Below are 7,471 nucleotides of genomic sequence, written 5' to 3' on the forward strand. Positions count from 1 at the left end.
TTTACTTCAATAATCCTTGTTATTAACAATGCGGCAGAGATTGCCCACTTCTGCTTTTGCAGAAAACACAAAACAATGTGCTGTATGTGTGTTCTTTTTCTTGTAGTCGGTTGTCCTGTGTGGTCTTATTCCACGTCGCCATCTTTTACGCATTTTGTTTTTCAAAGATGTATTATTAGCCTACCCAACTTTCAGTTGTGCTGACACAGCATTTAATCCTGTTCCTGCAGCGTCTGCATAGGAGGGCTTCCAGTGGAAAAAAAGAAGTGCTTGGACTTGGCCCCTACGATGTTGGTGCAGGGCCTGGAGAGCAAAGCTTGGTCTACATCCTTTCTGGGTACCCATGGAAAGCAGGTGAATGCCTCCACAAGTGGGTCGTTTTGTGGTACACTCGAAATTAGCCGCAGACAGACTGTCTGCTCGCAGACCACCCTGGTAGTATGACAGCCAAATATGTAGCTGTGTCCTAGTTACTGACGGGAAGACTTAACAAAAAATCAACTGCCCATCTGTTGAAACGACAAAAATGGGGGATGTGAAGCTTTCCGAAACCAAGTCCAACACCAAATTAACCAGCCCAGTACTGAACACCTGTTTCTTATTGGGACGGTCTGATGCGCTGCAGTTGTGCTCTCTAGAGCTTTACTGATGCAGGCAATCCATGACCTTCTGTAGTGTACAACCATTGTCGTTAGATGGAGGTGTACATTTCCTGTGTAATTTTCCACTTCTATGCAAATCCAGATTGCTTCGACTGTGCTGAAATGGCGCAATGGGATAGATGTCAGCTTCATAACATGAGGGACCCAGGTTCAATTCAGATCACGGGAAGCGTTCACTTCACCCACGATCGTCATCATTAGAAAAAGTTGGCTTTCTGCAGTGCATTTTGGGTGGACTACAGACACATCAGCGAGAGGCTGGAGGCTTCACTTTAGTAAATGAAACTGTACCAAGTACAGTATGTGCGTGAAGCTTAAGCATTGTACATGAGCCAAGCCAGGGAGGAGTGGTTATAGGTTAAATCCTTGTAAAGAAAGTTCACAAAAAGTTCAATGTGAATCACTGAGCTTGCAAACTTGTCAGATCTAAACTTGACACTTTATTGTACCAGTCTTTCATGCTCAGCTGAGGAATGGTGGACAGATGGGGGCAACAACTGGCAGAAAGGGTCATTAGCTTGCAGTTCATTTGTCTATGTAAATATTCTAAAAAAGTACTGGTATGAAATTCTCGTGTTACATTTTTCCCATTTCTATGGCTGCCTACCAGCCCAGGAATCATAGATTGGAACATTAGATTGTCAACCTCAGTATATATAATTATTTTGAGCCTTGTTTATTCGTGTCAGTTTTGGCTTGGACAGAACGAACACCAAGGCGGCCGCCATGAGAGAATGGCACTCTTGATGTCGCTGTTCTCATTGCATCATGGTCAGACTAGATGCGTGCCCTAGAGTGGCCCAAGCTGGCCATGGCCGCACACGTCTGGGCCACACGATATCAGTCCCAAAACTGTGACATGATTCACAAGGCAGTGCAGCGTGCACCATCAGCAGCCAGTGTGTTGGCTGAGTCACTGGAGCCCTAATGTCGGCAGTTTGGGGCGAACTGCATGGCGAGGCACTCCACGTATCTTGCTTATGCCAGTGTCGAAAGGGTATTCATTCGGAGCTTTCTTGTGCATGCAAATATTAAAATTGATTTAAAATATGTTATACTGAATGGTTGCTACTAAAATCTGCAGCTACAAAGGAAACTTTTTGCATAGTTATCTCAGCTTTGATATTTCAAGTACTCCTTTTAAGTAGAGCCTAATCATGCTATGAACGTTTAATAGTGGTGCTACTCCTTTAAGGTATTTTTTACTTGTTTTAAGCTGACTTGTTTTTAGTTTGGAGTTAAGAGAGACCGTAACATTCTGGCCGCCCAGCCGCCCATTTCTGGCCATTAGTATTTCTGAGTTGTTCTTCAAAACAGTTTTTGCTCGGCACTTCTCTGAAATGTCGAGGACACCTAACTGAACTTAGTCGTGATTAATGCATTATCGTGCAAAGGTGAAGCAATCTCCACCCTTGCGCTCACCTGGTAGAGCATCATCCTTACATCACAAAAAAAGCTTTGTTTTGCCAAATCTTTGCCACTTCATACCACTATAGAATTTGCTGCCCACACAGGGGTGCTCTCCAGCTGAATCAGCCTTAGGTGTCACAGGAGTGAGAGTAAGAACTTTAAAATAATGTTAGAAATAAGCACAATACAATAGCTTTCTATTTTGTAACTGTTAACAGGTCGACCAACCTCATTGCGACTGTAGGATGTGACTTGTTCGTAGAAGGGCAAAATCAGAAAAACAGAGACGAGCAAGTAAGTCATTGTTGTACAACAGCTTCTGCGACACCTAAGTTAAAGGAGCCAGGAAGAGAAAATGCAAGTTGGTTTTATTCGAAAGATTTCGTGTTTTATAGTGCCCCCAGCGCTTGTCCAGATACAAACGGTGCTTTATTCACTGAGAAATTAAACAATTTAGGTTAAAATTTTGATTTTCCCGCTCAATCGTGCGTTTTCGTGGTCCCAAGTGACATCACAGGAACCGACCGCTCTGCAGCCTAGAGTACCTTGATTCACGCATCCGCCGTACAGGGTAGGGACACGTATACTCTGGCGCCGCCATTTTCGGTTGCTCGCTCGCCGCCGAAGCAAGTCATTGTGTCAAAACCGCGCTAAAATTATCGCCGCAACGCGGTTTATTGAAGAAGTTTGAATCATATTGTCTGTTTCGCGTTGCTAGGTCTCGTGGGAAACGAAAAGAATAACGCGTTGAGCCCGTTGGCCCAATTGCAGCGGGACGGGACCGTTCAAAGGTTGTCTCCACCCTGTACAGCGGTGTGGGTTTGTTCCCGCGCTTTTTTACGTTCCGTAACCTAGATGGCGCCACCATACCGTGGCAAGCGTTTGGTTTGTGTTTGCCCGCATTTAAACCTGGCTTGTTTTTGTTCTGGGAGAAAATATTCGTTCCCTGAAACAGTGCTCGCTCGACAAATGGGGTCACATAAAACAAGGTTGCTTGCGTCAATCGGCCAGTGTCGTCTGAGACAGCCCCAAGCCCCGTAGTGCTGTGCTGCTAAACCAAGCATGCTGTGCGCAGTACGAACAGCAGAATGCATCAGTACTTCTATGTTTACATGTGCTTTCATAATTTCCACTGTTTGTCCCATCATTCTTATTGCTTTGTAAAGAATGTGCCCTAAATTTAAGCGCAAATCGCTCGTTCGTCTAGTTTGTAATTACAGCTCTACCTAATTTGTGTCTGCTTCTGCCAGCCTCCGCCAATCGCAGAGCTTAGCTCATGTGACATCATAGGTTCTGTTGCGGGGAATGAGCTGGTGGGTCGCATGACCATTCCCGTTTTTCGTAATTATGTAGCTTATTTGAGCGAAGTTTACGTTAAAAGTGGTGTCAGTATGATTCTAACGAGACAATCTTTTGAATGAACCAAACTTGTGTTTTCTCTTCATGGCTCCTTTAAGCTGTCTGCAATTTACGTGCAAATAAAATTGTTTTCAAGATGCTTACAGTTTTTTCGCCTGGTTCAAAGAGACTGGTATAGTACAAAATTTTGAAGAAAGCTGGAGTTGGCCGTGTTTTTATTTGTATTAGGAAATGTGTGGAAATGTGCCATTTTATTATTTATTTTATAAATTTTTAACTGCTACAGGAACGTTAATTTCTAGATGTAGCACCATGTATTTGGTGTTCTATGTTTATTTATTCAAGATACCCTTATGGCCCCACTGACATTAATGAGGGGTGTGGTACCTGAGCAGATTAAACGAAGAATAATAACATAAGAGAATTCTGCCACGTGCGTACAAGAAAAAAAATAAAGGAAAAAAGATACAGCAGAAACGTCAGTGTCCACACGCATACTAAAAAACATACACGCAAGCAACACAATAATAGTGTACTGTGTTTAAGCTGTTTGTTCATTTGAATTGTGAATGGGAGGCTCCTAAGGAAATATATGTAGTGCTTGACCAGTTTTCAAAATGCTATTTCTTTTTTACTTTTCAGTGACAGGGGTCTCAACAAGCATCTGGATGCACCTACAATGTTTGTGCTGAGCACCTCTGATATGTCGTCTTCTATGGCCGTGAAACTGGGAATAAATAAAACTAAAAACTGTCTCCTTCATTTGGTATATTCCTTTTACATTGTTCAGGAACGTGGAAATAACATGGAGGACAATACCCAAGCACTTGCACGTCATCGTCCCCTGGTCACTTATTGGTATTTATGCTGCAGTTTAAACGAACTGCCAGGTAGCCAACATTCACAACCAATTCAAGTAGTAGGAGTGCCCATGCTGCATCGGAGGACGTTATTTTTTCTAGGGACCACTGGATTGTGCGAAGAGATGTGTCTCATCTCCTACTCGGATTCTTGCAGTCCACAGGACTAAGTGAGGTGTGGTGACATTGCGTGTCTGTTATTTTAGGACTAAGTGAGGTGTTATGACTTTGAGAGATTTGATATGGTATTGGGGACGATTAGGCGGAGCAATTGCCGGCAGCTATGCAAGGCTAAGTCCGCCTTATTCAACAATACATACTACTACTACTACCTCTCAAGCTGAAAAGTTATAAGACATTCGTCCGAGGAACATGTTAAAGGTCTTCACAAGAAGACATTAAGATTGAGATGCTACACTGCAGGTTCTCTTACAACAGCAGGTTCTCAAGATTTTGCATATTTTAATACTGGCCTTCACATCTGCTCTTGAAGCCTGTAAGTTGGAAGCAATCTAATGCTTGCTTTACATCGGTTACTACAAAGGGCTAGTGTCAGCAATCAAGCATCCTGCAATAACACAAATTTGTTTAGACTTAGATCCACTAAATAAGCTACGCTACCATCTATTGCCAATAAATATGCATTTTGGAATGACCACATCTGGAAACTGACTAGAGAAGGCAGTATCTTATCCTACGTTTCTTTTTAGTTTAAATGTGGCACACTGCACAAGTAAAACTGCTATTGCGATAACTGTTCTCCCGGGTGCACGCGCGGTTGTAGTAAATCCCGCAGCCGTGAACGGATGATTTTCTCATCGTTCTTGAAAGAAGCAGAAACTTAAACGCAGAGGTAATTAAGTGTCGGAGAAATAATGAAGAAGACGTCCTCCAAATCTGATTATTGGTTGGCGCGGGCCAGCAGTAATATATTAGGGCCACACAGAGGAGAAAGAAATTTTGAAGTTTTTTTTAAGAATAAAGGAACCAGCGCAGGACAAACTCGGGGCGACACCATGGACACGGTCAGGCAGGCACGCTCCGCATTAAAAAAATCGTTCAGCAAGACACCCGTAAAAATTGAAGTAATTACAAAAGGAAGCGTCAGTTCCAGCCGTTTCTTGCGTCGTCTGCTGCTAGACACTGGCCATCGCCTCCCCTCAGCTACTTACAGGGAATTCCCTAGGAGGCGACGCGCGAAGCCACATCAAGCCTGCTCACTGCAACAACAAATTCCCTAAATGTCCCTAACTTTTGTCCCCAACTGACAGTGGTTTCAGGAGCCAATCAAAACGTGGAATAATTTCCTCCTTTTAGCCGCATGCCACTCGTCGGGTGTTCCAGGAACGCCATGTTAATCCCGTCATTCGCCCACCAACATTCGTCTACAGTTGATAGCGTGAAGCTTGCGTTGACGACATGGCTCGTCGGTGACCACTTAGAGCGCGACCAGTCGATATCGGTTGAACTTGAAGTGCTTCAAGTATGGTAGCAAAAACCTGCAACATGAAGCAAAATGGGCTGCCATATTTTTCTCGTATACCAAGCCAAAATGGCCTGGTGGAGGGGAACTTGAATGAATAGCTTTTTTTTTGTTTTTTTCTTTCGGAGTCTGGATCGCTTGCTTCAGCATTCGTTTACATGACAATGATATTCAGCTGATTAGACTACCCTCCGTTGTACGGAAAACAGGGAGGGTGTGGATTCAGGGGAGCGGGGCCGGGCATCGGAGCCTTCGGAGGAGGGAAAGTGGGGAAGGGGTGCCAGAAGGCTGGATGAAGGTTGAGGGGACGGAAGAAGTGGATGAAGGGGTTCAATTCGTCAAAACAAATGTGCCACAACCAGAAAAATGCTGGTCGTGTCGCACCGGTAGTCATAGAACATGGTTGCTGCCTTTCGTTTTTTTCTTTTGAAAACACTGATTTCCTGTGCAAAACGACAGGACTAGATCAAATCCTTTATTTTAAGTCCTCTTCCAGGCTTGAGAGCCCGAACAAAGTAAAAACTGTTCGTACCGCGTTGTACACAAAGCAGGTAATTCTTCTCAATCAGTTAGGAAAATTCGGGGGCAAGGGTTGGATTCATCCGACCGAGGATAGGGGGGATCACAGGGGGGATTATTCGGATCATTTTGCCACACAACGGGTTGCGACGTAATACGATGAGGCTAAAGGCTATAGGATTCAGCCGTCGGCCTGATGACATCTTAATGCAAAACTTGAAAGAAAATCTGCATGCAAAACTTGAATTCCGTCTCTCGTCCCTCTCCGATTGTTGTTTTTGTCATCTGTAGTCTTTTCAGACCCGCGCCTCTAAACTATTTCGCTCAAAAGCGGTAGGACCAACTTTGAATTATGGCGCCCGGACCACTTGCCCCATCTGTGAGTTTCAACGGCAACTTCCTCTTTCCTGCTCCCGGTGCGCAATCGATTCTCGCGGCGCTACTAAGAGGGCAGCACCAGCTGCGCTGCTTTATATAACGGCATAAGCGCATGGAGGATGCATAAGCTGCAGTGATCGTTCTCCGCACATAGAGGCGAGGACGGTAAGAATGTCGAAACCCCGCAATGCTCGCCAGGCCCTGCCGCGAATTGGACCACCGAAAATATCAAATAATACCCTTACTTACGGTCTTTGCGCGATGGCCGGAGGTACCTTGAAGCAGTTTTGTTGGCGTTGCTGAAAGTGCGAAACTACTCGTTACCTGCAAATAAAAGGAACATGTTAGGGACCTACGTTACTTCCGAATGAAACAGTAGAGTTACCTTTACAGTTGTCTCCCCCGAGAAGGAAAAGAAAACGCACATTACTATGACATCACTATTTTACCTCCATGTTGCAAAATCACGCTTGGCGTTCGGCGGGAGTATAAAGCCGGTCAACCAAAATTACGTAGAGAAATAATGCCACGCGAACAAGAAAGAGTGGTTCAAGGCATGCCCAGGCGCGTGGTGTTTTCTAAGTGCAGCGACAGCTGTATGGGTGGGGTGTGCAGGCACGTCGTACCCAGTGTCACTAAATACGGTTCACTAGTCGTACCCTTTGAATTGCTCACTTAGAAGGCCTTCGGGGAGGAAGTAATCCCATCCCCCTCACTCCTCCTCCACCTTGGGTACACCGCTGCTTCCAATAGTTCACTGCATAAGGGTGGCATTTAAATGGATGATCCCTAAAACGTAA

At 44.7% G+C, this 7,471-nt stretch overlaps 1 long non-coding RNA gene across 1 annotated transcript; it reads left to right on the forward strand.

The window, feature by feature from the left end:
* The first annotated feature begins 315 nt into the window (after window positions 1-315).
* Window positions 316-4,193, forward strand: LOC144170472 (uncharacterized). The gene is made up of 2 exons (XR_013322620.1): window positions 316-354; window positions 4,074-4,193. It is a non-coding gene; the product is annotated as an uncharacterized LOC144170472 (long non-coding RNA).
* The last annotated feature ends 3,278 nt before the right edge of the window (window positions 4,194-7,471 follow it).

This window comes from Haemaphysalis longicornis, unplaced genomic scaffold, assembly GCF_048455015.1.
Source record: "Haemaphysalis longicornis isolate Haplotype H1 unplaced genomic scaffold, Haemaphysalis longicornis Haplotype H1 scaffold_2, whole genome shotgun sequence".
NCBI lineage: Eukaryota > Metazoa > Arthropoda > Arachnida > Ixodida > Ixodidae > Haemaphysalis > Haemaphysalis longicornis.